At 46.3% G+C, this 26718-nt stretch overlaps 15 non-coding genes and 2 pseudogenes across 15 annotated transcripts; all 17 read right to left on the bottom strand.

Annotated features, from left to right (window-relative positions):
• Nucleotides 1–98, bottom strand: LOC142280423 (U2 spliceosomal RNA; annotated as a pseudogene; the record flags this gene model as incomplete).
• Nucleotides 99–1485: 1387 nt separating this feature from the next.
• On the bottom strand, nt 1486–1676 carry LOC142280399 (U2 spliceosomal RNA). The gene has a single exon (XR_012742687.1). It is a non-coding gene; the product is annotated as a U2 spliceosomal RNA (small nuclear RNA).
• Nucleotides 1677–3063: 1387 nt separating this feature from the next.
• LOC142280395 (U2 spliceosomal RNA) lies at nt 3064–3254 on the bottom strand. The gene has a single exon (XR_012742683.1). It is a non-coding gene; the product is annotated as a U2 spliceosomal RNA (small nuclear RNA).
• A 1387-nt stretch (nt 3255–4641) lies between these two features.
• On the bottom strand, nt 4642–4832 carry LOC142280388 (U2 spliceosomal RNA). Its single transcript, XR_012742676.1, has one exon. It is a non-coding gene; the product is annotated as a U2 spliceosomal RNA (small nuclear RNA).
• Nucleotides 4833–6219: 1387 nt separating this feature from the next.
• On the bottom strand, nt 6220–6410 carry LOC142280387 (U2 spliceosomal RNA). Its single transcript, XR_012742675.1, has one exon. It is a non-coding gene; the product is annotated as a U2 spliceosomal RNA (small nuclear RNA).
• A 1387-nt stretch (nt 6411–7797) lies between these two features.
• Nucleotides 7798–7988, bottom strand: LOC142280386 (U2 spliceosomal RNA). Its single transcript, XR_012742674.1, has one exon. It is a non-coding gene; the product is annotated as a U2 spliceosomal RNA (small nuclear RNA).
• A 1387-nt stretch (nt 7989–9375) lies between these two features.
• On the bottom strand, nt 9376–9567 carry LOC142280404 (U2 spliceosomal RNA). Its single transcript, XR_012742692.1, has one exon. It is a non-coding gene; the product is annotated as a U2 spliceosomal RNA (small nuclear RNA).
• Nucleotides 9568–10954: 1387 nt separating this feature from the next.
• LOC142280425 (U2 spliceosomal RNA) lies at nt 10955–11125 on the bottom strand (annotated as a pseudogene).
• A 1609-nt stretch (nt 11126–12734) lies between these two features.
• Nucleotides 12735–12925, bottom strand: LOC142280385 (U2 spliceosomal RNA). The gene has a single exon (XR_012742673.1). It is a non-coding gene; the product is annotated as a U2 spliceosomal RNA (small nuclear RNA).
• A 1387-nt stretch (nt 12926–14312) lies between these two features.
• On the bottom strand, nt 14313–14503 carry LOC142280396 (U2 spliceosomal RNA). Its single transcript, XR_012742684.1, has one exon. It is a non-coding gene; the product is annotated as a U2 spliceosomal RNA (small nuclear RNA).
• Nucleotides 14504–15890: 1387 nt separating this feature from the next.
• LOC142280384 (U2 spliceosomal RNA) lies at nt 15891–16081 on the bottom strand. Its single transcript, XR_012742672.1, has one exon. It is a non-coding gene; the product is annotated as a U2 spliceosomal RNA (small nuclear RNA).
• Nucleotides 16082–17468: 1387 nt separating this feature from the next.
• LOC142280383 (U2 spliceosomal RNA) lies at nt 17469–17659 on the bottom strand. The gene has a single exon (XR_012742671.1). It is a non-coding gene; the product is annotated as a U2 spliceosomal RNA (small nuclear RNA).
• Nucleotides 17660–19046: 1387 nt separating this feature from the next.
• LOC142280382 (U2 spliceosomal RNA) lies at nt 19047–19237 on the bottom strand. Its single transcript, XR_012742670.1, has one exon. It is a non-coding gene; the product is annotated as a U2 spliceosomal RNA (small nuclear RNA).
• Nucleotides 19238–20624: 1387 nt separating this feature from the next.
• LOC142280381 (U2 spliceosomal RNA) lies at nt 20625–20815 on the bottom strand. Its single transcript, XR_012742669.1, has one exon. It is a non-coding gene; the product is annotated as a U2 spliceosomal RNA (small nuclear RNA).
• Nucleotides 20816–22202: 1387 nt separating this feature from the next.
• On the bottom strand, nt 22203–22393 carry LOC142280380 (U2 spliceosomal RNA). Its single transcript, XR_012742668.1, has one exon. It is a non-coding gene; the product is annotated as a U2 spliceosomal RNA (small nuclear RNA).
• A 1387-nt stretch (nt 22394–23780) lies between these two features.
• On the bottom strand, nt 23781–23971 carry LOC142280287 (U2 spliceosomal RNA). Its single transcript, XR_012742583.1, has one exon. It is a non-coding gene; the product is annotated as a U2 spliceosomal RNA (small nuclear RNA).
• Nucleotides 23972–25358: 1387 nt separating this feature from the next.
• LOC142280379 (U2 spliceosomal RNA) lies at nt 25359–25549 on the bottom strand. The gene has a single exon (XR_012742667.1). It is a non-coding gene; the product is annotated as a U2 spliceosomal RNA (small nuclear RNA).
• Between the last annotated feature and the right edge of the window lie 1169 nt (nt 25550–26718).

Raw genomic sequence — 26718 nt, 5'->3', positions numbered from 1 at the left:
CCATTTAATATATGGTCCCCAGATAGGGGACGTATCAGATATTAAACTGATAAGAACAGATACTACACTTGATCTTAGCCAAAAGGCCGAGAAGCGATAACCAGAATTGGTTTGGGCCTCGAGTGGCACCCTGGCCTATGCCGGACACATCTTAGGGAGAGAGAGCGAGAGGGAGACAAACCCACGCCTACACAAGACATTTTGTCACCCAAGCCAACCCTTGAAAAGGCTGCTTTGCAGAGCAAAAACAAGAAGAATGGTGCGTTTTGCAGCCGCCGCCCACTGCAATGAATCTGAATAACTCCTCCTTTAGGGCGCAAGCAACTCCCCTCCCCCTTGCAGTCTTTCCAATTCACGATACAAAAAGACGGACAGGACAGGTTGCCTGACTTTCCGTCACTGCCACCCTTTGCCATCCTTACCCGTAGAAAGCCCTTTCATCATCCCCAAACCCTAATCTTTTCCCTTTCCTTCCCAGCCCCCAAACCCTGCCCTCTGTACCTTTCTCACCACCCGCTTCCCTTCTCCTGTCATCCCCCTACCACCCGGGAAAAAAAGAGATTGCCCCCTCCTTCCACTAGCCCACCCTCCCACCCAAAGAACAACTTCTTCTGCGCAGCTTGTTTTCTAGGCAGCAGCGCTATTGTGATGTCATCGGGGGGCATTGTGACAAGCCGCCAGTGTTCCGTCTCTTCATGTTGTGCACAGTTCAAACGGAAAATACATCAACAGGCAGACTACAGAAAAGCTTACTATCAAAGGTTAGAGGGGGGCTTTCTCAGAGGGCTTTTTACAGTTTTTCTATTCCCAATTAGCCGTTTAAGTGTACTTATTGAAAGTAGTAATTCTTTCATAGGCCGCCCTTTCTTAGTATTTGACGTTCCTTATATTGCGGTATGAGGCTTCGCAGTAGGTTGCAAACATTCATCACCCATGACTGTCCCCAATTGAGCTCAGAAGCTCAATGTCTATCATGACCTCTCTTTTAGAATGTCCAAGAGCAAGCAAACTATTCCTCCAGGAGAGGGCGCCAACAGACTACTAAAGAGATCATCATTACTCAAAGAAAACCCCAAAAACCAATGCATGATAGGAATAAACAGGTAACTTTCTTTGGAGTGGAAGCGGAGAGATCGCACCAGATGCCAATTCTAGATCTTATCACACCTGTGGTCACTGCAGCAGCAGGTGAATCCACTTTGTCCAAAAGGGATCTATTCCATTCAATTGCAAATGATCTAGATAAGACAGAGAACTGCAGCACGGGGACATAGCCGAGTTGGTCAGGTTGAGTGGTGATGAGTTTGCTATTTGGATGAATAAAGAAAGTCAAAAGTGTGAAAGATAAAAAACAAAAGGAGGAAGTGTGAAAAGTGAATGGGCCAAATTGAGGTGCATATGAAGACGTATGCTTTCTTCCAATTCATTAAATCGGGCTAATATGAATCAGGTGAATTGAGTTCTGCTTTTGGAAACTGGGTTAAGAAGGGGTGCACCGTTCCTGGAGGTACTGCAATACCAGGTCAATGCGTGGAGTGGACAGAGCAAGCTCTTTTTCCATCTCCCTGTTCTAAAAATCCATTTAATATATGGTCCCCAGATAGGGGACGTATCAGATATTAAACTGATAAGAACAGATACTACACTTGATCTCAGCCAAATGGCCGAGAAGCGATAACCAGAATTGGTTTGGGCCTCGAGTGGCACCCTGGCCTATGCCGGACACATCTTAGGGAGAGAGAGCGAGAGGGAGACAAACCCACGCCTACACAAGACATTTTGTCACCCAAGCCAACCCTTGAAAAGGCTGCTTTGCAGAGCAAAAACAAGAAGAATGGTGCGTTTTGCAGCCGCCGCCCACTGCAATGAATCTGAAGAACTCCTCCTTTAGGGCGCAAGCAACTCCCCTCCCCCTTGCAGTCTTTCCAATTCACGATACAAAAAGACGGACAGGACAGGTTGCCTGACTTTCCGTCACTGCCACCCTTTGCCATCCTTACCCGTAGAAAGCCCTTTCATCATCCCCAAACCCTAATCTTTTCCCTTTCCTTCCCAGCCCCCAAACCCTGCCCTCTGTACCTTTCTCACCACCCGCTTCCCTTCTCCTGTCATCCCCCTACCACCCGGGAAAAAAAGAGATTGCCCCCTCCTTCCACTAGCCCACCCTCCCACCCAAAGAACAACTTCTTCTGCGCAGCTTGTTTTCTAGGCAGCAGCGCTATTGTGATGTCATCGGGGGGCATTGTGACAAGCCGCCAGTGTTCCGTCTCTTCATGTTGTGCACAGTTCAAACGGAAAATACATCAACAGGCAGACTACAGAAAAGCTTACTATCAAAGGTTAGAGGGGGGCTTTCTCAGAGGGCTTTTTACAGTTTTTCTATTCCCAATTAGCCGTTTAAGTGTACTTATTGAAAGTAGTAATTCTTTCATAGGCCGCCCTTTCTTAGTATTTGACGTTCCTTATATTGCGGTATGAGGCTTCGCAGTAGGTTGCAAACATTCATCACCCATGACTGTCCCCAATTGAGCTCAGAAGCTCAATGTCTATCATGACCTCTCTTTTAGAATGTCCAAGAGCAAGCAAACTATTCCTCCAGGAGAGGGCGCCAACAGACTACTAAAGAGATCATCATTACTCAAAGAAAACCCCAAAAACCAATGCATGATAGGAATAAACAGGTAACTTTCTTTGGAGTGGAAGCGGAGAGATCGCACCAGATGCCAATTCTAGATCTTATCACACCTGTGGTCACTGCAGCAGCAGGTGAATCCACTTTGTCCAAAAGGGATCTATTCCATTCAATTGCAAATGATCTAGATAAGACAGAGAACTGCAGCACGGGGACATAGCCGAGTTGGTCAGGTTGAGTGGTGATGAGTTTGCTATTTGGATGAATAAAGAAAGTCAAAAGTGTGAAAGATAAAAAACAAAAGGAGGAAGTGTGAAAAGTGAATGGGCCAAATTGAGGTGCATATGAAGACGTATGCTTTCTTCCAATTCATTAAATCGGGCTAATATGAATCAGGTGAATTGAGTTCTGCTTTTGGAAACTGGGTTAAGAAGGGGTGCACCGTTCCTGGAGGTACTGCAATACCAGGTCAATGCGTGGAGTGGACAGAGCAAGCTCTTTTTCCATCTCCCTGTTCTAAAAATCCATTTAATATATGATCCCCAGATAGGGGACGTATCAGATATTAAACTGATAAGAACAGATACTACACTTGATCTTAGCCAAAAGGCCGAGAAGCGATAACCAGAATTGGTTTGGGCCTCGAGTGGCACCCTGGCCTATGCCGGACACATCTTAGGGAGAGAGAGCGAGAGGGAGACAAACCCACGCCTACACAAGACATTTTGTCACCCAAGCCAACCCTTGAAAAGGCTGCTTTGCAGAGCAAAAACAAGAAGAATGGTGCGTTTTGCAGCCGCCGCCCACTGCAATGAATCTGAATAACTCCTCCTTTAGGGCGCAAGCAACTCCCCTCCCCCTTGCAGTCTTTCCAATTCACGATACAAAAAGACGGACAGGACAGGTTGCCTGACTTTCCGTCACTGCCACCCTTTGCCATCCTTACCCGTAGAAAGCCCTTTCATCATCCCCAAACCCTAATCTTTTCCCTTTCCTTCCCAGCCCCCAAACCCTGCCCTCTGTACCTTTCTCACCACCCGCTTCCCTTCTCCTGTCATCCCCCTACCACCCGGGAAAAAAAGAGATTGCCCCCTCCTTCCACTAGCCCACCCTCCCACCCAAAGAACAACTTCTTCTGCGCAGCTTGTTTTCTAGGCAGCAGCGCTATTGTGATGTCATCGGGGGGCATTGTGACAAGCCGCCAGTGTTCCGTCTCTTCATGTTGTGCACAGTTCAAACGGAAAATACATCAACAGGCAGACTACAGAAAAGCTTACTATCAAAGGTTAGAGGGGGGCTTTCTCAGAGGGCTTTTTACAGTTTTTCTATTCCCAATTAGCCGTTTAAGTGTACTTATTGAAAGTAGTAATTCTTTCATAGGCCGCCCTTTCTTAGTATTTGACGTTCCTTATATTGCGGTATGAGGCTTCGCAGTAGGTTGCAAACATTCATCACCCATGACTGTCCCCAATTGAGCTCAGAAGCTCAATGTCTATCATGACCTCTCTTTTAGAATGTCCAAGAGCAAGCAAACTATTCCTCCAGGAGAGGGCGCCAACAGACTACTAAAGAGATCATCATTACTCAAAGAAAACCCCAAAAACCAATGCATGATAGGAATAAACAGGTAACTTTCTTTGGAGTGGAAGCGGAGAGATCGCACCAGATGCCAATTCTAGATCTTATCACACCTGTGGTCACTGCAGCAGCAGGTGAATCCACTTTGTCCAAAAGGGATCTATTCCATTCAATTGCAAATGATCTAGATAAGACAGAGAACTGCAGCACGGGGACATAGCCGAGTTGGTCAGGTTGAGTGGTGATGAGTTTGCTATTTGGATGAATAAAGAAAGTCAAAAGTGTGAAAGATAAAAAACAAAAGGAGGAAGTGTGAAAAGTGAATGGGCCAAATTGAGGTGCATATGAAGACGTATGCTTTCTTCCAATTCATTAAATCGGGCTAATATGAATCAGGTGAATTGAGTTCTGCTTTTGGAAACTGGGTTAAGAAGGGGTGCACCGTTCCTGGAGGTACTGCAATACCAGGTCAATGCGTGGAGTGGACAGAGCAAGCTCTTTTTCCATCTCCCTGTTCTAAAAATCCATTTAATATATGGTCCCCAGATAGGGGACGTATCAGATATTAAACTGATAAGAACAGATACTACACTTGATCTTAGCCAAAAGGCCGAGAAGCGATAACCAGAATTGGTTTGGGCCTCGAGTGGCACCCTGGCCTATGCCGGACACATCTTAGGGAGAGAGAGCGAGAGGGAGACAAACCCACGCCTACACAAGACATTTTGTCACCCAAGCCAACCCTTGAAAAGGCTGCTTTGCAGAGCAAAAACAAGAAGAATGGTGCGTTTTGCAGCCGCCGCCCACTGCAATGAATCTGAATAACTCCTCCTTTAGGGCGCAAGCAACTCCCCTCCCCCTTGCAGTCTTTCCAATTCACGATACAAAAAGACGGACAGGACAGGTTGCCTGACTTTCCGTCACTGCCACCCTTTGCCATCCTTACCCGTAGAAAGCCCTTTCATCATCCCCAAACCCTAATCTTTTCCCTTTCCTTCCCAGCCCCCAAACCCTGCCCTCTGTACCTTTCTCACCACCCGCTTCCCTTCTCCTGTCATCCCCCTACCACCCGGGAAAAAAAGAGATTGCCCCCTCCTTCCACTAGCCCACCCTCCCACCCAAAGAACAACTTCTTCTGCGCAGCTTGTTTTCTAGGCAGCAGCGCTATTGTGATGTCATCGGGGGGCATTGTGACAAGCCGCCAGTGTTCCGTCTCTTCATGTTGTGCACAGTTCAAACGGAAAATACATCAACAGGCAGACTACAGAAAAGCTTACTATCAAAGGTTAGAGGGGGGCTTTCTCAGAGGGCTTTTTACAGTTTTTCTATTCCCAATTAGCCGTTTAAGTGTACTTATTGAAAGTAGTAATTCTTTCATAGGCCGCCCTTTCTTAGTATTTGACGTTCCTTATATTGCGGTATGAGGCTTCGCAGTAGGTTGCAAACATTCATCACCCATGACTGTCCCCAATTGAGCTCAGAAGCTCAATGTCTATCATGACCTCTCTTTTAGAATGTCCAAGAGCAAGCAAACTATTCCTCCAGGAGAGGGCGCCAACAGACTACTAAAGAGATCATCATTACTCAAAGAAAACCCCAAAAACCAATGCATGATAGGAATAAACAGGTAACTTTCTTTGGAGTGGAAGCGGAGAGATCGCACCAGATGCCAATTCTAGATCTTATCACACCTGTGGTCACTGCAGCAGCAGGTGAATCCACTTTGTCCAAAAGGGATCTATTCCATTCAATTGCAAATGATCTAGATAAGACAGAGAACTGCAGCACGGGGACATAGCCGAGTTGGTCAGGTTGAGTGGTGATGAGTTTGCTATTTGGATGAATAAAGAAAGTCAAAAGTGTGAAAGATAAAAAACAAAAGGAGGAAATGTGAAAAGTGAATGGGCCAAATTGAGGTGCATATGAAGACGTATGCTTTCTTCCAATTCATTAAATCGGGCTAATATGAATCAGGTGAATTGAGTTCTGCTTTTGGAAACTGGGTTAAGAAGGGGTGCACCGTTCCTGGAGGTACTGCAATACCAGGTCAATGCGTGGAGTGGACAGAGCAAGCTCTTTTTCCATCTCCCTGTTCTAAAAATCCATTTAATATATGGTCCCCAGATAGGGGACGTATCAGATATTAAACTGATAAGAACAGATACTACACTTGATCTTAGCCAAAAGGCCGAGAAGCGATAACCAGAATTGGTTTGGGCCTCGAGTGGCACCCTGGCCTATGCCGGACACATCTTAGGGAGAGAGAGCGAGAGGGAGACAAACCCACGCCTACACAAGACATTTTGTCACCCAAGCCAACCCTTGAAAAGGCTGCTTTGCAGAGCAAAAACAAGAAGAATGGTGCGTTTTGCAGCCGCCGCCCACTGCAATGAATCTGAATAACTCCTCCTTTAGGGCGCAAGCAACTCCCCTCCCCCTTGCAGTCTTTCCAATTCACGATACAAAAAGACGGACAGGACAGGTTGCCTGACTTTCCGTCACTGCCACCCTTTGCCATCCTTACCCGTAGAAAGCCCTTTCATCATCCCCAAACCCTAATCTTTTCCCTTTCCTTCCCAGCCCCCAAACCCTGCCCTCTGTACCTTTCTCACCACCCGCTTCCCTTCTCCTGTCATCCCCCTACCACCCGGGAAAAAAAGAGATTGCCCCCTCCTTCCACTAGCCCACCCTCCCACCCAAAGAACAACTTCTTCTGCGCAGCTTGTTTTCTAGGCAGCAGCGCTATTGTGATGTCATCGGGGGGCATTGTGACAAGCCGCCAGTGTTCCGTCTCTTCATGTTGTGCACAGTTCAAACGGAAAATACATCAACAGGCAGACTACAGAAAAGCTTACTATCAAAGGTTAGAGGGGGGCTTTCTCAGAGGGCTTTTTACAGTTTTTCTATTCCCAATTAGCCGTTTAAGTGTACTTATTGAAAGTAGTAATTCTTTCATAGGCCGCCCTTTCTTAGTATTTGACGTTCCTTATATTGCGGTATGAGGCTTCGCAGTAGGTTGCAAACATTCATCACCCATGACTGTCCCCAATTGAGCTCAGAAGCTCAATGTCTATCATGACCTCTCTTTTAGAATGTCCAAGAGCAAGCAAACTATTCCTCCAGGAGAGGGCGCCAACAGACTACTAAAGAGATCATCATTACTCAAAGAAAACCCCAAAAACCAATGCATGATAGGAATAAACAGGTAACTTTCTTTGGAGTGGAAGCGGAGAGATCGCACCAGATGCCAATTCTAGATCTTATCACACCTGTGGTCACTGCAGCAGCAGGTGAATCCACTTTGTCCAAAAGGGATCTATTCCATTCAATTGCAAATGATCTAGATAAGACAGAGAACTGCAGCACGGGGACATAGCCGAGTTGGTCAGGTTGAGTGGTGATGAGTTTGCTATTTGGATGAATAAAGAAAGTCAAAAGTGTGAAAGATAAAAAACAAAAGGAGGAAGTGTGAAAAGTGAATGGGCCAAATTGAGGTGCATATGAAGACGTATGCTTTCTTCCAATTCATTAAATCGGGCTAATATGAATCAGGTGAATTGAGTTCTGCTTTTGGAAACTGGGTTAAGAAGGGGTGCACCGTTCCTGGAGGTACTGCAATACCAGGTCAATGCGTGGAGTGGACAGAGCAAGCTCTTTTTCCATCTCCCTGTTCTAAAAATCCATTTAATATATGGTCCCCAGATAGGGGACGTATCAGATATTAAACTGATAAGAACAGATACTACACTTGATCTTAGCCAAAAGGCCGAGAAGCGATAACCAGAATTGGTTTGGGCCTCGAGTGGCACCCTGGCCTATGCCGGACACATCTTAGGGAGAGAGAGCGAGAGGGAGACAAACCCACGCCTACACAAGACATTTTGTCACCCAAGCCAACCCTTGAAAAGGCTGCTTTGCAGAGCAAAAACAAGAAGAATGGTGCGTTTTGCAGCCGCCGCCCACTGCAATGAATCTGAATAACTCCTCCTTTAGGGCGCAAGCAACTCCCCTCCCCCTTGCAGTCTTTCCAATTCACGATACAAAAAGACGGACAGGACAGGTTGCCTGACTTTCCGTCACTGCCACCCTTTGCCATCCTTACCCGTAGAAAGCCCTTTCATCATCCCCAAACCCTAATCTTTTCCCTTTCCTTCCCAGCCCCCAAACCCTGCCCTCTGTACCTTTCTCACCACCCGCTTCCCTTCTCCTGTCATCCCCCTACCACCCGGGAAAAAAAGAGATTGCCCCCTCCTTCCACTAGCCCACCCTCCCACCCAAAGAACAACTTCTTCTGCGCAGCTTGTTTTCTAGGCAGCAGCGCTATTGTGATGTCATCGGGGGGCATTGTGACAAGCCGCCAGTGTTCCGTCTCTTCATGTTGTGCACAGTTCAAACGGAAAATACATCAACAGGCAGACTACAGAAAAGCTTACTATCAAAGGTTAGAGGGGGGCTTTCTCAGAGGGCTTTTTACAGTTTTTCTATTCCCAATTAGCCGTTTAAGTGTACTTATTGAAAGTAGTAATTCTTTCATAGGCCGCCCTTTCTTAGTATTTGACGTTCCTTATATTGCGGTATGAGGCTTCGCAGTAGGTTGCAAACATTCATCACCCATGACTGTCCCCAATTGAGCTCAGAAGCTCAATGTCTATCATGACCTCTCTTTTAGAATGTCCAAGAGCAAGCAAACTATTCCTCCAGGAGAGGGCGCCAACAGACTACTAAAGAGATCATCATTACTCAAAGAAAACCCCAAAAACCAATGCATGATAGGAATAAACAGGTAACTTTCTTTGGAGTGGAAGCGGAGAGATCGCACCAGATGCCAATTCTAGATCTTATCACACCTGTGGTCACTGCAGCAGCAGGTGAATCCACTTTGTCCAAAAGGGATCTATTCCATTCAATTGCAAATGATCTAGATAAGACAGAGAACTGCAGCACGGGGACATAGCCGAGTTGGTCAGGTTGAGTGGTGATGAGTTTGCTATTTGGATGAATAAAGAAAGTCAAAAGTGTGAAAGATAAAAAACAAAAGGAGGAAGTGTGAAAAGTGAATGGGCCAAATTGAGGTGCATATGAAGACGTATGCTTTCTTCCAATTCATTAAATCGGGCTAATATGAATCAGGTGAATTGAGTTCTGCTTTTGGAAACTGGGTTAAGAAGGGGTGCACCGTTCCTGGAGGTACTGCAATACCAGGTCAATGCGTGGAGTGGACAGAGCAAGCTCTTTTTCCATCTCCCTGTTCTAAAAATCCATTTAATATATGGTCCCCACCCCACGGGACGTATCAGATATTAAACTGATAAGAACAGATACTACACTTGATCTTAGCCAAAAGGCCGAGAAGCGATAACCAGAATTGGTTTGGGCCTCGAGTGGCACCCTGGCCTATGCCGGACACATCTTAGGGAGAGAGAGCGAGAGGGAGACAAACCCACGCCTACACAAGACATTTTGTCACCCAAGCCAACCCTTGAAAAGGCTGCTTTGCAGAGCAAAAACAAGAAGAATGGTGCGTTTTGCAGCCGCCGCCCACTGCAATGAATCTGAATAACTCCTCCTTTAGGGCGCAAGCAACTCCCCTCCCCCTTGCAGTCTTTCCAATTCACGATACAAAAAGACGGACAGGACAGGTTGCCTGACTTTCCGTCACTGCCACCCTTTGCCATCCTTACCCGTAGAAAGCCCTTTCATCATCCCCAAACCCTAATCTTTTCCCTTTCCTTCCCAGCCCCCAAACCCTGCCCTCTGTACCTTTCTCACCACCCGCTTCCCTTCTCCTGTCATCCCCCTACCACCCGGGAAAAAAAGAGATTGCCCCCTCCTTCCACTAGCCCACCCTCCCACCCAAAGAACAACTTCTTCTGCGCAGCTTGTTTTCTAGGCAGCAGCGCTATTGTGATGTCATCGGGGGGCATTGTGACAAGCCGCCAGTGTTCCGTCTCTTCATGTTGTGCACAGTTCAAACGGAAAATACATCAACAGGCAGACTACAGAAAAGCTTACTATCAAAGGTTAGAGGGGGGCTTTCTCAGAGGGCTTTTTACAGTTTTTCTATTCCCAATTAGCCGTTTAAGTGTACTTATTGAAAGTAGTAATTCTTTCATAGGCCGCCCTTTCTTAGTATTTGACGTTCCTTATATTGCGGTATGAGGCTTCGCAGTAGGTTGCAAACATTCATCACCCATGACTGTCCCCAATTGAGCTCAGAAGCTCAATGTCTATCATGACCTCTCTTTTAGAATGTCCAAGAGCAAGCAAACTATTCCTCCAGGAGAGGGCGCCAACAGACTACTAAAGAGATCATCATTACTCAAAGAAAACCCCAAAAACCAATGCATGATAGGAATAAACAGGTAACTTTCTTTGGAGTGGAAGCGGAGAGATCGCACCAGATGCCAATTCTAGATCTTATCACACCTGTGGTCACTGCAGCAGCAGGTGAATCCACTTTGTCCAAAAGGGATCTATTCCATTCAATTGCAAATGATCTAGATAAGACAGAGAACTGCAGCACGGGGACATAGCCGAGTTGGTCAGGTTGAGTGGTGATGAGTTTGCTATTTGGATGAATAAAGAAAGTCAAAAGTGTGAAAGATAAAAAACAAAAGGAGGAAGTGTGAAAAGTGAATGGGCCAAATTGAGGTGCATATGAAGACGTATGCTTTCTTCCAATTCATTAAATCGGGCTAATATGAATCAGGTGAATTGAGTTCTGCTTTTGGAAACTGGGTTAAGAAGGGGTGCACCGTTCCTGGAGGTACTGCAATACCAGGTCAATGCGTGGAGTGGACAGAGCAAGCTCTTTTTCCATCTCCCTGTTCTAAAAATCCATTTAATATATGGTCCCCAGATAGGGGACGTATCAGATATTAAACTGATAAGAACAGATTTTTTTTTTTTTTTTTTTTTTTTTTTTTTTTTTTTTTTTTTGAAGGATGAGTTTGAAAACAAAAAAGTGACCGCCTCTCGTTGCCCAGGTAACTGTCCGTCACAAGAGGGCTATGACATCCTACGATGCACACTCCCCCAAGGCCAGCAGTTGTGCAATACCCTGGCACCTTTCAGCACCAACCAAGGTAGTACCCTCCCAAACTACACTTGATCTTAGCCAAAAGGCCGAGAAGCGATAACCAGAATTGGTTTGGGCCTCGAGTGGCACCCTGGCCTATGCCGGACACATCTTAGGGAGAGAGAGCGAGAGGGAGACAAACCCACGCCTACACAAGACATTTTGTCACCCAAGCCAACCCTTGAAAAGGCTGCTTTGCAGAGCAAAAACAAGAAGAATGGTGCGTTTTGCAGCCGCCGCCCACTGCAATGAATCTGAATAACTCCTCCTTTAGGGCGCAAGCAACTCCCCTCCCCCTTGCAGTCTTTCCAATTCACGATACAAAAAGACGGACAGGACAGGTTGCCTGACTTTCCGTCACTGCCACCCTTTGCCATCCTTACCCGTAGAAAGCCCTTTCATCATCCCCAAACCCTAATCTTTTCGCTTTCCTTCCCAGCCCCCAAACCCTGCCCTCTGTACCTTTCTCACCACCCGCTTCCCTTCTCCTGTCATCCCCCTACCACCCGGGAAAAAAAGAGATTGCCCCCTCCTTCCACTAGCCCACCCTCCCACCCAAAGAACAACTTCTTCTGCGCAGCTTGTTTTCTAGGCAGCAGCGCTATTGTGATGTCATCGGGGGGCATTGTGACAAGCCGCCAGTGTTCCGTCTCTTCATGTTGTGCACAGTTCAAACGGAAAATACATCAACAGGCAGACTACAGAAAAGCTTACTATCAAAGGTTAGAGGGGGGCTTTCTCAGAGGGCTTTTTACAGTTTTTCTATTCCCAATTAGCCGTTTAAGTGTACTTATTGAAAGTAGTAATTCTTTCATAGGCCGCCCTTTCTTAGTATTTGACGTTCCTTATATTGCGGTATGAGGCTTCGCAGTAGGTTGCAAACATTCATCACCCATGACTGTCCCCAATTGAGCTCAGAAGCTCAATGTCTATCATGACCTCTCTTTTAGAATGTCCAAGAGCAAGCAAACTATTCCTCCAGGAGAGGGCGCCAACAGACTACTAAAGAGATCATCATTACTCAAAGAAAACCCCAAAAACCAATGCATGATAGGAATAAACAGGTAACTTTCTTTGGAGTGGAAGCGGAGAGATCGCACCAGATGCCAATTCTAGATCTTATCACACCTGTGGTCACTGCAGCAGCAGGTGAATCCACTTTGTCCAAAAGGGATCTATTCCATTCAATTGCAAATGATCTAGATAAGACAGAGAACTGCAGCACGGGGACATAGCCGAGTTGGTCAGGTTGAGTGGTGATGAGTTTGCTATTTGGATGAATAAAGAAAGTCAAAAGTGTGAAAGATAAAAAACAAAAGGAGGAAGTGTGAAAAGTGAATGGGCCAAATTGAGGTGCATATGAAGACGTATGCTTTCTTCCAATTCATTAAATCGGGCTAATATGAATCAGGTGAATTGAGTTCTGCTTTTGGAAACTGGGTTAAGAAGGGGTGCACCGTTCCTGGAGGTACTGCAATACCAGGTCAATGCGTGGAGTGGACAGAGCAAGCTCTTTTTCCATCTCCCTGTTCTAAAAATCCATTTAATATATGGTCCCCAGATAGGGGACGTATCAGATATTAAACTGATAAGAACAGATACTACACTTGATCTTAGCCAAAAGGCCGAGAAGCGATAACCAGAATTGGTTTGGGCCTCGAGTGGCACCCTGGCCTATGCCGGACACATCTTAGGGAGAGAGAGCGAGAGGGAGACAAACCCACGCCTACACAAGACATTTTGTCACCCAAGCCAACCCTTGAAAAGGCTGCTTTGCAGAGCAAAAACAAGAAGAATGGTGCGTTTTGCAGCCGCCGCCCACTGCAATGAATCTGAATAACTCCTCCTTTAGGGCGCAAGCAACTCCCCTCCCCCTTGCAGTCTTTCCAATTCACGATACAAAAAGACGGACAGGACAGGTTGCCTGACTTTCCGTCACTGCCACCCTTTGCCATCCTTACCCGTAGAAAGCCCTTTCATCATCCCCAAACCCTAATCTTTTCCCTTTCCTTCCCAGCCCCCAAACCCTGCCCTCTGTACCTTTCTCACCACCCGCTTCCCTTCTCCTGTCATCCCCCTACCACCCGGGAAAAAAAGAGATTGCCCCCTCCTTCCACTAGCCCACCCTCCCACCCAAAGAACAACTTCTTCTGCGCAGCTTGTTTTCTAGGCAGCAGCGCTATTGTGATGTCATCGGGGGGCATTGTGACAAGCCGCCAGTGTTCCGTCTCTTCATGTTGTGCACAGTTCAAACGGAAAATACATCAACAGGCAGACTACAGAAAAGCTTACTATCAAAGGTTAGAGGGGGGCTTTCTCAGAGGGCTTTTTACAGTTTTTCTATTCCCAATTAGCCGTTTAAGTGTACTTATTGAAAGTAGTAATTCTTTCATAGGCCGCCCTTTCTTAGTATTTGACGTTCCTTATATTGCGGTATGAGGCTTCGCAGTAGGTTGCAAACATTCATCACCCATGACTGTCCCCAATTGAGCTCAGAAGCTCAATGTCTATCATGACCTCTCTTTTAGAATGTCCAAGAGCAAGCAAACTATTCCTCCAGGAGAGGGCGCCAACAGACTACTAAAGAGATCATCATTACTCAAAGAAAACCCCAAAAACCAATGCATGATAGGAATAAACAGGTAACTTTCTTTGGAGTGGAAGCGGAGAGATCGCACCAGATGCCAATTCTAGATCTTATCACACCTGTGGTCACTGCAGCAGCAGGTGAATCCACTTTGTCCAAAAGGGATCTATTCCATTCAATTGCAAATGATCTAGATAAGACAGAGAACTGCAGCACGGGGACATAGCCGAGTTGGTCAGGTTGAGTGGTGATGAGTTTGCTATTTGGATGAATAAAGAAAGTCAAAAGTGTGAAAGATAAAAAACAAAAGGAGGAAGTGTGAAAAGTGAATGGGCCAAATTGAGGTGCATATGAAGACGTATGCTTTCTTCCAATTCATTAAATCGGGCTAATATGAATCAGGTGAATTGAGTTCTGCTTTTGGAAACTGGGTTAAGAAGGGGTGCACCGTTCCTGGAGGTACTGCAATACCAGGTCAATGCGTGGAGTGGACAGAGCAAGCTCTTTTTCTATCTCCCTGTTCTAAAAATCCATTTAATATATGGTCCCCAGATAGGGGACGTATCAGATATTAAACTGATAAGAACAGATACTACACTTGATCTTAGCCAAAAGGCCGAGAAGCGATAACCAGAATTGGTTTGGGCCTCGAGTGGCACCCTGGCCTATGCCGGACACATCTTAGGGAGAGAGAGCGAGAGGGAGACAAACCCACGCCTACACAAGACATTTTGTCACCCAAGCCAACCCTTGAAAAGGCTGCTTTGCAGAGCAAAAACAAGAAGAATGGTGCGTTTTGCAGCCGCCGCCCACTGCAATGAATCTGAATAACTCCTCCTTTAGGGCGCAAGCAACTCCCCTCCCCCTTGCAGTCTTTCCAATTCACGATACAAAAAGACGGACAGGACAGGTTGCCTGACTTTCCGTCACTGCCACCCTTTGCCATCCTTACCCGTAGAAAGCCCTTTCATCATCCCCAAACCCTAATCTTTTCCCTTTCCTTCCCAGCCCCCAAACCCTGCCCTCTGTACCTTTCTCACCACCCGCTTCCCTTCTCCTGTCATCCCCCTACCACCCGGGAAAAAAAGAGATTGCCCCCTCCTTCCACTAGCCCACCCTCCCACCCAAAGAACAACTTCTTCTGCGCAGCTTGTTTTCTAGGCAGCAGCGCTATTGTGATGTCATCGGGGGGCATTGTGACAAGCCGCCAGTGTTCCGTCTCTTCATGTTGTGCACAGTTCAAACGGAAAATACATCAACAGGCAGACTACAGAAAAGCTTACTATCAAAGGTTAGAGGGGGGCTTTCTCAGAGGGCTTTTTACAGTTTTTCTATTCCCAATTAGCCGTTTAAGTGTACTTATTGAAAGTAGTAATTCTTTCATAGGCCGCCCTTTCTTAGTATTTGACGTTCCTTATATTGCGGTATGAGGCTTCGCAGTAGGTTGCAAACATTCATCACCCATGACTGTCCCCAATTGAGCTCAGAAGCTCAATGTCTATCATGACCTCTCTTTTAGAATGTCCAAGAGCAAGCAAACTATTCCTCCAGGAGAGGGCGCCAACAGACTACTAAAGAGATCATCATTACTCAAAGAAAACCCCAAAAACCAATGCATGATAGGAATAAACAGGTAACTTTCTTTGGAGTGGAAGCGGAGAGATCGCACCAGATGCCAATTCTAGATCTTATCACACCTGTGGTCACTGCAGCAGCAGGTGAATCCACTTTGTCCAAAAGGGATCTATTCCATTCAATTGCAAATGATCTAGATAAGACAGAGAACTGCAGCACGGGGACATAGCCGAGTTGGTCAGGTTGAGTGGTGATGAGTTTGCTATTTGGATGAATAAAGAAAGTCAAAAGTGTGAAAGATAAAAAACAAAAGGAGGAAGTGTGAAAAGTGAATGGGCCAAATTGAGGTGCATATGAAGACGTATGCTTTCTTCCAATTCATTAAATCGGGCTAATATGAATCAGGTGAATTGAGTTCTGCTTTTGGAAACTGGGTTAAGAAGGGGTGCACCGTTCCTGGAGGTACTGCAATACCAGGTCAATGCGTGGAGTGGACAGAGCAAGCTCTTTTTCCATCTCCCTGTTCTAAAAATCCATTTAATATATGGTCCCCAGATAGGGGACGTATCAGATATTAAACTGATAAGAACAGATACTACACTTGATCTTAGCCAAAAGGCCGAGAAGCGATAACCAGAATTGGTTTGGGCCTCGAGTGGCACCCTGGCCTATGCCGGACACATCTTAGGGAGAGAGAGCGAGAGGGAGACAAACCCACGCCTACACAAGACATTTTGTCACCCAAGCCAACCCTTGAAAAGGCTGCTTTGCAGAGCAAAAACAAGAAGAATGGTGCGTTTTGCAGCCGCCGCCCACTGCAATGAATCTGAATAACTCCTCCTTTAGGGCGCAAGCAACTCCCCTCCCCCTTGCAGTCTTTCCAATTCACGATACAAAAAGACGGACAGGACAGGTTGCCTGACTTTCCGTCACTGCCACCCTTTGCCATCCTTACCCGTAGAAAGCCCTTTCATCATCCCCAAACCCTAATCTTTTCCCTTTCCTTCCCAGCCCCCAAACCCTGCCCTCTGTACCTTTCTCACCACCCGCTTCCCTTCTCCTGTCATCCCCCTACCACCCGGGAAAAAAAGAGATTGCCCCCTCCTTCCACTAGCCCACCCTCCCACCCAAAGAACAACTTCTTCTGCGCAGCTTGTTTTCTAGGCAGCAGCGCTATTGTGATGTCATCGGGGGGCATTGTGACAAGCCGCCAGTGTTCCGTCTCTTCATGTTGTGCACAGTTCAAACGGAAAATACATCAACAGGCAGACTACAGAAAAGCTTACTATCAAAGGTTAGAGGGGGGCTTTCTCAGAGGGCTTTTTACAGTTTTTCTATTCCCAATTAGCCGTTTAAGTGTACTTATTGAAAGTAGTAATTCTTTCATAGGCCGCCCTTTCTTAGTATTTGACGTTCCTTATATTGCGGTATGAGGCTTCGCAGTAGGTTGCAAACATTCATCACCCATGACTGTCCCCAATTGAGCTCAGAAGCTCAATGTCTATCATGACCTCTCTTTTAGAATGTCCAAGAGCAAGCAAACTATTCCTCCAGGAGAGGGCGCCAACAGACTACTAAAGAGATCATCATTACTCAAAGAAAACCCCAAAAACCAATGCATGATAGGAATAAACAGGTAACTTTCTTTGGAGTGGAAGCGGAGAGATCGCACCAGATGCCAATTCTAGATCTTATCACACCTGTGGTCACTGCAGCAGCAGGTGAATCCACTTTGTCCAAAAGGGATCTATTCCATTCAATTGCAAATGATCTAGATAAGACAGAGAACTGCAGCACGGGGACATAGCCGAGTTGGTCAGGTTGAGTGGTGATGAGTTTGCTATTTGGATGAATAAAGAAAGTCAAAAGTGTGAAAGATAAAAAACAAAAGGAGGAAGTGTGAAAAGTGAATGGGCCAAATTGAGGTGCATATGAAGACGTATGCTTTCTTCCAATTCATTAAATCGGGCTAATATGAATCAGGTGAATTGAGTTCTGCTTTTGGAAACTGGGTTAAGAAGGGGTGCACCGTTCCTGGAGGTACTGCAATACCAGGTCAATGCGTGGAGTGGACAGAGCAAGCTCTTTTTCCATCTCCCTGTTCTAAAAATCCATTTAATATATGGTCCCCAGATAGGGGACGTATCAGATATTAAACTGATAAGAACAGATACTACACTTGATCTTAGCCAAAAGGCCGAGAAGCGATAACCAGAATTGGTTTGGGCCTCGAGTGGCACCCTGGCCTATGCCGGACACATCTTAGGGAGAGAGAGCGAGAGGGAGACAAACCCACGCCTACACAAGACATTTTGTCACCCAAGCCAACCCTTGAAAAGGCTGCTTTGCAGAGCAAAAACAAGAAGAATGGTGCGTTTTGCAGCCGCCGCCCACTGCAATGAATCTGAATAACTCCTCCTTTAGGGCGCAAGCAACTCCCCTCCCCCTTGCAGTCTTTCCAATTCACGATACAAAAAGACGGACAGGACAGGTTGCCTGACTTTCCGTCACTGCCACCCTTTGCCATCCTTACCCGTAGAAAGCCCTTTCATCATCCCCAAACCCTAATCTTTTCCCTTTCCTTCCCAGCCCCCAAACCCTGCCCTCTGTACCTTTCTCACCACCCGCTTCCCTTCTCCTGTCATCCCCCTACCACCCGGGAAAAAAAGAGATTGCCCCCTCCTTCCACTAGCCCACCCTCCCACCCAAAGAACAACTTCTTCTGCGCAGCTTGTTTTCTAGGCAGCAGCGCTATTGTGATGTCATCGGGGGGCATTGTGACAAGCCGCCAGTGTTCCGTCTCTTCATGTTGTGCACAGTTCAAACGGAAAATACATCAACAGGCAGACTACAGAAAAGCTTACTATCAAAGGTTAGAGGGGGGCTTTCTCAGAGGGCTTTTTACAGTTTTTCTATTCCCAATTAGCCGTTTAAGTGTACTTATTGAAAGTAGTAATTCTTTCATAGGCCGCCCTTTCTTAGTATTTGACGTTCCTTATATTGCGGTATGAGGCTTCGCAGTAGGTTGCAAACATTCATCACCCATGACTGTCCCCAATTGAGCTCAGAAGCTCAATGTCTATCATGACCTCTCTTTTAGAATGTCCAAGAGCAAGCAAACTATTCCTCCAGGAGAGGGCGCCAACAGACTACTAAAGAGATCATCATTACTCAAAGAAAACCCCAAAAACCAATGCATGATAGGAATAAACAGGTAACTTTCTTTGGAGTGGAAGCGGAGAGATCACACCAGATGCCAATTCTAGATCTTATCACACCTGTGGTCACTGCAGCAGCAGGTGAATCCACTTTGTCCAAAAGGGATCTATTCCATTCAATTGAAAATGATCTAGATAAGACAGAGAACTGCAGCACGGGGACATAGCCGAGTTGGTCAGGTTGAGTGGTGATGAGTTTGCTATTTGGATGAATAAAGAAAGTCAAAAGTGTGAAAGATAAAAAACAAAAGGAGGAAGTGTGAAAAGTGAATGGGCCAAATTGAGGTGCATATGAAGACGTATGCTTTCTTCCAATTCATTAAATCGGGCTAATATGAATCAGGTGAATTGAGTTCTGCTTTTGGAAACTGGGTTAAGAAGGGGTGCACCGTTCCTGGAGGTACTGCAATACCAGGTCAATGCGTGGAGTGGACAGAGCAAGCTCTTTTTCCATCTCCCTGTTCTAAAAATCCATTTAATATATGGTCCCCAGATAGGGGACGTATCAGATATTAAACTGATAAGAACAGATACTACACTTGATCTTAGCCAAAAGGCCGAGAAGCGATAACCAGAATTGGTTTGGGCCTCGAGTGGCACCCTGGCCTATGCCGGACACATCTTAGGGAGAGAGAGCGAGAGGGAGACAAACCCACGCCTACACAAGACATTTTGTCACCCAAGCCAACCCTTGAAAAGGCTGCTTTGCAGAGCAAAAACAAGAAGAATGGTGCGTTTTGCAGCCGCCGCCCACTGCAATGAATCTGAATAACTCCTCCTTTAGGGCGCAAGCAACTCCCCTCCCCCTTGCAGTCTTTCCAATTCACGATACAAAAAGACGGACAGGACAGGTTGCCTGACTTTCCGTCACTGCCACCCTTTGCCATCCTTACCCGTAGAAAGCCCTTTCATCATCCCCAAACCCTAATCTTTTCCCTTTCCTTCCCAGCCCCCAAACCCTGCCCTCTGTACCTTTCTCACCACCCGCTTCCCTTCTCCTGTCATCCCCCTACCACCCGGGAAAAAAAGAGATTGCCCCCTCCTTCCACTAGCCCACCCTCCCACCCAAAGAACAACTTCTTCTGCGCAGCTTGTTTTCTAGGCAGCAGCGCTATTGTGATGTCATCGGGGGGCATTGTGACAAGCCGCCAGTGTTCCGTCTCTTCATGTTGTGCACAGTTCAAACGGAAAATACATCAACAGGCAGACTACAGAAAAGCTTACTATCAAAGGTTAGAGGGGGGCTTTCTCAGAGGGCTTTTTACAGTTTTTCTATTCCCAATTAGCCGTTTAAGTGTACTTATTGAAAGTAGTAATTCTTTCATAGGCCGCCCTTTCTTAGTATTTGACGTTCCTTATATTGCGGTATGAGGCTTCGCAGTAGGTTGCAAACATTCATCACCCATGACTGTCCCCAATTGAGCTCAGAAGCTCAATGTCTATCATGACCTCTCTTTTAGAATGTCCAAGAGCAAGCAAACTATTCCTCCAGGAGAGGGCGCCAACAGACTACTAAAGAGATCATCATTACTCAAAGAAAACCCCAAAAACCAATGCATGATAGGAATAAACAGGTAACTTTCTTTGGAGTGGAAGCGGAGAGATCGCACCAGATGCCAATTCTAGATCTTATCACACCTGTGGTCACTGCAGCAGCAGGTGAATCCACTTTGTCCAAAAGGGATCTATTCCATTCAATTGCAAATGATCTAGATAAGACAGAGAACTGCAGCACGGGGACATAGCCGAGTTGGTCAGGTTGAGTGGTGATGAGTTTGCTATTTGGATGAATAAAGAAAGTCAAAAGTGTGAAAGATAAAAAACAAAAGGAGGAAGTGTGAAAAGTGAATGGGCCAAATTGAGGTGCATATGAAGACGTATGCTTTCTTCCAATTCATTAAATCGGGCTAATATGAATCAGGTGAATTGAGTTCTGCTTTTGGAAACTGGGTTAAGAAGGGGTGCACCGTTCCTGGAGGTACTGCAATACCAGGTCAATGCGTGGAGTGGACAGAGCAAGCTCTTTTTCCATCTCCCTGTTCTAAAAATCCATTTAATATATGGTCCCCAGATAGGGGACGTATCAGATATTAAACTGATAAGAACAGATACTACACTTGATCTTAGCCAAAAGGCCGAGAAGCGATAACCAGAATTGGTTTGGGCCTCGAGTGGCACCCTGGCCTATGCCGGACACATCTTAGGGAGAGAGAGCGAGAGGGAGACAAACCCACGCCTACACAAGACATTTTGTCACCCAAGCCAACCCTTGAAAAGGCTGCTTTGCAGAGCAAAAACAAGAAGAATGGTGCGTTTTGCAGCCGCCGCCCACTGCAATGAATCTGAATAACTCCTCCTTTAGGGCGCAAGCAACTCCCCTCCCCCTTGCAGTCTTTCCAATTCACGATACAAAAAGACGGACAGGACAGGTTGCCTGACTTTCCGTCACTGCCACCCTTTGCCATCCTTACCCGTAGAAAGCCCTTTCATCATCCCCAAACCCTAATCTTTTCCCTTTCCTTCCCAGCCCCCAAACCCTGCCCTCTGTACCTTTCTCACCACCCGCTTCCCTTCTCCTGTCATCCCCCTACCACCCGGGAAAAAAAGAGATTGCCCCCTCCTTCCACTAGCCCACCCTCCCACCCAAAGAACAACTTCTTCTGCGCAGCTTGTTTTCTAGGCAGCAGCGCTATTGTGATGTCATCGGGGGGCATTGTGACAAGCCGCCAGTGTTCCGTCTCTTCATGTTGTGCACAGTTCAAACGGAAAATACATCAACAGGCAGACTACAGAAAAGCTTACTATCAAAGGTTAGAGGGGGGCTTTCTCAGAGGGCTTTTTACAGTTTTTCTATTCCCAATTAGCCGTTTAAGTGTACTTATTGAAAGTAGTAATTCTTTCATAGGCCGCCCTTTCTTAGTATTTGACGTTCCTTATATTGCGGTATGAGGCTTCGCAGTAGGTTGCAAACATTCATCACCCATGACTGTCCCCAATTGAGCTCAGAAGCTCAATGTCTATCATGACCTCTCTTTTAGAATGTCCAAGAGCAAGCAAACTATTCCTCCAGGAGAGGGCGCCAACAGACTACTAAAGAGATCATCATTACTCAAAGAAAACCCCAAAAACCAATGCATGATAGGAATAAACAGGTAACTTTCTTTGGAGTGGAAGCGGAGAGATCGCACCAGATGCCAATTCTAGATCTTATCACACCTGTGGTCACTGCAGCAGCAGGTGAATCCACTTTGTCCAAAAGGGATCTATTCCATTCAATTGCAAATGATCTAGATAAGACAGAGAACTGCAGCACGGGGACATAGCCGAGTTGGTCAGGTTGAGTGGTGATGAGTTTGCTATTTGGATGAATAAAGAAAGTCAAAAGTGTGAAAGATAAAAAACAAAAGGAGGAAGTGTGAAAAGTGAATGGGCCAAATTGAGGTGCATATGAAGACGTATGCTTTCTTCCAATTCATTAAATCGGGCTAATATGAATCAGGTGAATTGAGTTCTGCTTTTGGAAACTGGGTTAAGAAGGGGTGCACCGTTCCTGGAGGTACTGCAATACCAGGTCAATGCGTGGAGTGGACAGAGCAAGCTCTTTTTCCATCTCCCTGTTCTAAAAATCCATTTAATATATGGTCCCCAGATAGGGGACGTATCAGATATTAAACTGATAAGAACAGATACTACACTTGATCTTAGCCAAAAGGCCGAGAAGCGATAACCAGAATTGGTTTGGGCCTCGAGTGGCACCCTGGCCTATGCCGGACACATCTTAGGGAGAGAGAGCGAGAGGGAGACAAACCCACGCCTACACAAGACATTTTGTCACCCAAGCCAACCCTTGAAAAGGCTGCTTTGCAGAGCAAAAACAAGAAGAATGGTGCGTTTTGCAGCCGCCGCCCACTGCAATGAATCTGAATAACTCCTCCTTTAGGGCGCAAGCAACTCCCCTCCCCCTTGCAGTCTTTCCAATTCACGATACAAAAAGACGGACAGGACAGGTTGCCTGACTTTCCGTCACTGCCACCCTTTGCCATCCTTACCCGTAGAAAGCCCTTTCATCATCCCCAAACCCTAATCTTTTCCCTTTCCTTCCCAGCCCCCAAACCCTGCCCTCTGTACCTTTCTCACCACCCGCTTCCCTTCTCCTGTCATCCCCCTACCACCCGGGAAAAAAAGAGATTGCCCCCTCCTTCCACTAGCCCACCCTCCCACCCAAAGAACAACTTCTTCTGCGCAGCTTGTTTTCTAGGCAGCAGCGCTATTGTGATGTCATCGGGGGGCATTGTGACAAGCCGCCAGTGTTCCGTCTCTTCATGTTGTGCACAGTTCAAACGGAAAATACATCAACAGGCAGACTACAGAAAAGCTTACTATCAAAGGTTAGAGGGGGGCTTTCTCAGAGGGCTTTTTACAGTTTTTCTATTCCCAATTAGCCGTTTAAGTGTACTTATTGAAAGTAGTAATTCTTTCATAGGCCGCCCTTTCTTAGTATTTGACGTTCCTTATATTGCGGTATGAGGCTTCGCAGTAGGTTGCAAACATTCATCACCCATGACTGTCCCCAATTGAGCTCAGAAGCTCAATGTCTATCATGACCTCTCTTTTAGAATGTCCAAGAGCAAGCAAACTATTCCTCCAGGAGAGGGCGCCAACAGACTACTAAAGAGATCATCATTACTCAAAGAAAACCCCAAAAACCAATGCATGATAGGAATAAACAGGTAACTTTCTTTGGAGTGGAAGCGGAGAGATCGCACCAGATGCCAATTCTAGATCTTATCACACCTGTGGTCACTGCAGCAGCAGGTGAATCCACTTTGTCCAAAAGGGATCTATTCCATTCAATTGCAAATGATCTAGATAAGACAGAGAACTGCAGCACGGGGACATAGCCGAGTTGGTCAGGTTGAGTGGTGATGAGTTTGCTATTTGGATGAATAAAGAAAGTCAAAAGTGTGAAAGATAAAAAACAAAAGGAGGAAGTGTGAAAAGTGAATGGGCCAAATTGAGGTGCATATGAAGACGTATGCTTTCTTCCAATTCATTAAATCGGGCTAATATGAATCAGGTGAATTGAGTTCTGCTTTTGGAAACTGGGTTAAGAAGGGGTGCACCGTTCCTGGAGGTACTGCAATACCAGGTCAATGCGTGGAGTGGACAGAGCAAGCTCTTTTTCCATCTCCTTGTTCTAAAAATCCATTTAATATATGGTCCCCAGATAGGGGACGTATCAGATATTAAACTGATAAGAACAGATACTACACTTGATCTTAGCCAAAAGGCCGAGAAGCGATAACCAGAATTGGTTTGGGCCTCGAGTGGCACCCTGGCCTATGCCGGACACATCTTAGGGAGAGAGAGCGAGAGGGAGACAAACCCACGCCTACACAAGACATTTTGTCACCCAAGCCAACCCTTGAAAAGGCTGCTTTGCAGAGCAAAAACAAGAAGAATGGTGCGTTTTGCAGCCGCCGCCCACTGCAATGAATCTGAATAACTCCTCCTTTAGGGCGCAAGCAACTCCCCTCCCCCTTGCAGTCTTTCCAATTCACGATACAAAAAGACGGACAGGACAGGTTGCCTGACTTTCCGTCACTGCCACCCTTTGCCATCCTTACCCGTAGAAAGCCCTTTCATCATCCCCAAACCCTAATCTTTTCCCTTTCCTTCCCAGCCCCCAAACCCTGCCCTCTGTACCTTTCTCACCACCCGCTTCCCTTCTCCTGTCATCCCCCTACCACCCGGGAAAAAAAGAGATTGCCCCCTCCTTCCACTAGCCCACCCTCCCACCCAAAGAACAACTTCTTCTGCGCAGCTTGTTTTCTAGGCAGCAGCGCTATTGTGATGTCATCGGGGGGCATTGTGACAAGCCGCCAGTGTTCCGTCTCTTCATGTTGTGCACAGTTCAAACGGAAAATACATCAACAGGCAGACTACAGAAAAGCTTACTATCAAAGGTTAGAGGGGGGCTTTCTCAGAGGGCTTTTTACAGTTTTTCTATTCCCAATTAGCCGTTTAAGTGTACTTATTGAAAGTAGTAATTCTTTCATAGGCCGCCCTTTCTTAGTATTTGACGTTCCTTATATTGCGGTATGAGGCTTCGCAGTAGGTTGCAAACATTCATCACCCATGACTGTCCCCAATTGAGCTCAGAAGCTCAATGTCTATCATGACCTCTCTTTTAGAATGTCCAAGAGCAAGCAAACTATTCCTCCAGGAGAGGGCGCCAACAGACTACTAAAGAGATCATCATTACTCAAAGAAAACCCCAAAAACCAATGCATGATAGGAATAAACAGGTAACTTTCTTTGGAGTGGAAGCGGAGAGATCGCACCAGATGCCAATTCTAGATCTTATCACACCTGTGGTCACTGCAGCAGCAGGTGAATCCACTTTGTCCAAAAGGGATCTATTCCATTCAATTGCAAATGATCTAGATAAGACAGAGAACTGCAGCACGGGGACATAGCCGAGTTGGTCAGGTTGAGTGGTGATGAGTTTGCTATTTGGATGAATAAAGAAAGTCAAAAGTGTGAAAGATAAAAAACAAAAGGAGGAAGTGTGAAAAGTGAATGGGCCAAATTGAGGTGCATATGAAGACGTATGCTTTCTTCCAATTCATTAAATCGGGCTAATATGAATCAGGTGAATTGAGTTCTGCTTTTGGAAACTGGGTTAAGAAGGGGTGCACCGTTCCTGGAGGTACTGCAATACCAGGTCAATGCGTGGAGTGGACAGAGCAAGCTCTTTTTCCATCTCCCTGTTCTAAAAATCCATTTAATATATGGTCCCCAGATAGGGGACGTATCAGATATTAAACTGATAAGAACAGATACTACACTTGATCTTAGCCAAAAGGCCGAGAAGCGATAACCAGAATTGGTTTGGGCCTCGAGTGGCACCCTGGCCTATGCCGGACACATCTTAGGGAGAGAGAGCGAGAGGGAGACAAACCCACGCCTACACAAGACATTTTGTCACCCAAGCCAACCCTTGAAAAGGCTGCTTTGCAGAGCAAAAACAAGAAGAATGGTGCGTTTTGCAGCCGCCGCCCACTGCAATGAATCTGAATAACTCCTCCTTTAGGGCGCAAGCAACTCCCCTCCCCCTTGCAGTCTTTCCAATTCACGATACAAAAAGACGGACAGGACAGGTTGCCTGACTTTCCGTCACTGCCACCCTTTGCCATCCTTACCCGTAGAAAGCCCTTTCATCATCCCCAAACCCTAATCTTTTCCCTTTCCTTCCCAGCCCCCAAACCCTGCCCTCTGTACCTTTCTCACCACCCGCTTCCCTTCTCCTGTCATCCCCCTACCACCCGGGAAAAAAAGAGATTGCCCCCTCCTTCCACTAGCCCACCCTCCCACCCAAAGAACAACTTCTTCTGCGCAGCTTGTTTTCTAGGCAGCAGCGCTATTGTGATGTCATCGGGGGGCATTGTGACAAGCCGCCAGTGTTCCGTCTCTTCATGTTGTGCACAGTTCAAACGGAAAATACATCAACAGGCAGACTACAGAAAAGCTTACTATCAAAGGTTAGAGGGGGGCTTTCTCAGAGGGCTTTTTACAGTTTTTCTATTCCCAATTAGCCGTTTAAGTGTACTTATTGAAAGTAGTAATTCTTTCATAGGCCGCCCTTTCTTAGTATTTGACGTTCCTTATATTGCGGTATGAGGCTTCGCAGTAGGTTGCAAACATTCATCACCCATGACTGTCCCCAATTGAGCTCAGAAGCTCAATGTCTATCATGACCTCTCTTTTAGAATGTCCAAGAGCAAGCAAACTATTCCTCCAGGAGAGGGCGCCAACAGACTACTAAAGAGATCATCATTACTCAAAGAAAACCCCAAAAACCAATGCATGATAGGAATAAACAGGTAACTTTCTTTGGAGTGGAAGCGGAGAGATCGCACCAGATGCCAATTCTAGATCTTATCACACCTGTGGTCACTGCAGCAGCAGGTGAATCCACTTTGTCCAAAAGGGATCTATTCCATTCAATTGCAAATGATCTAGATAAGACAGAGAACTGCAGCACGGG

This window comes from Anomaloglossus baeobatrachus, unplaced genomic scaffold (assembly GCF_048569485.1).
Source record: "Anomaloglossus baeobatrachus isolate aAnoBae1 unplaced genomic scaffold, aAnoBae1.hap1 Scaffold_451, whole genome shotgun sequence".
NCBI classification, from domain to species: Eukaryota; Metazoa; Chordata; class Amphibia; order Anura; family Aromobatidae; genus Anomaloglossus; species Anomaloglossus baeobatrachus.
The sequence above is the reverse complement of the archived record's forward strand: the minus strand, read 5'-3'. Positions and strand labels throughout refer to the sequence as shown.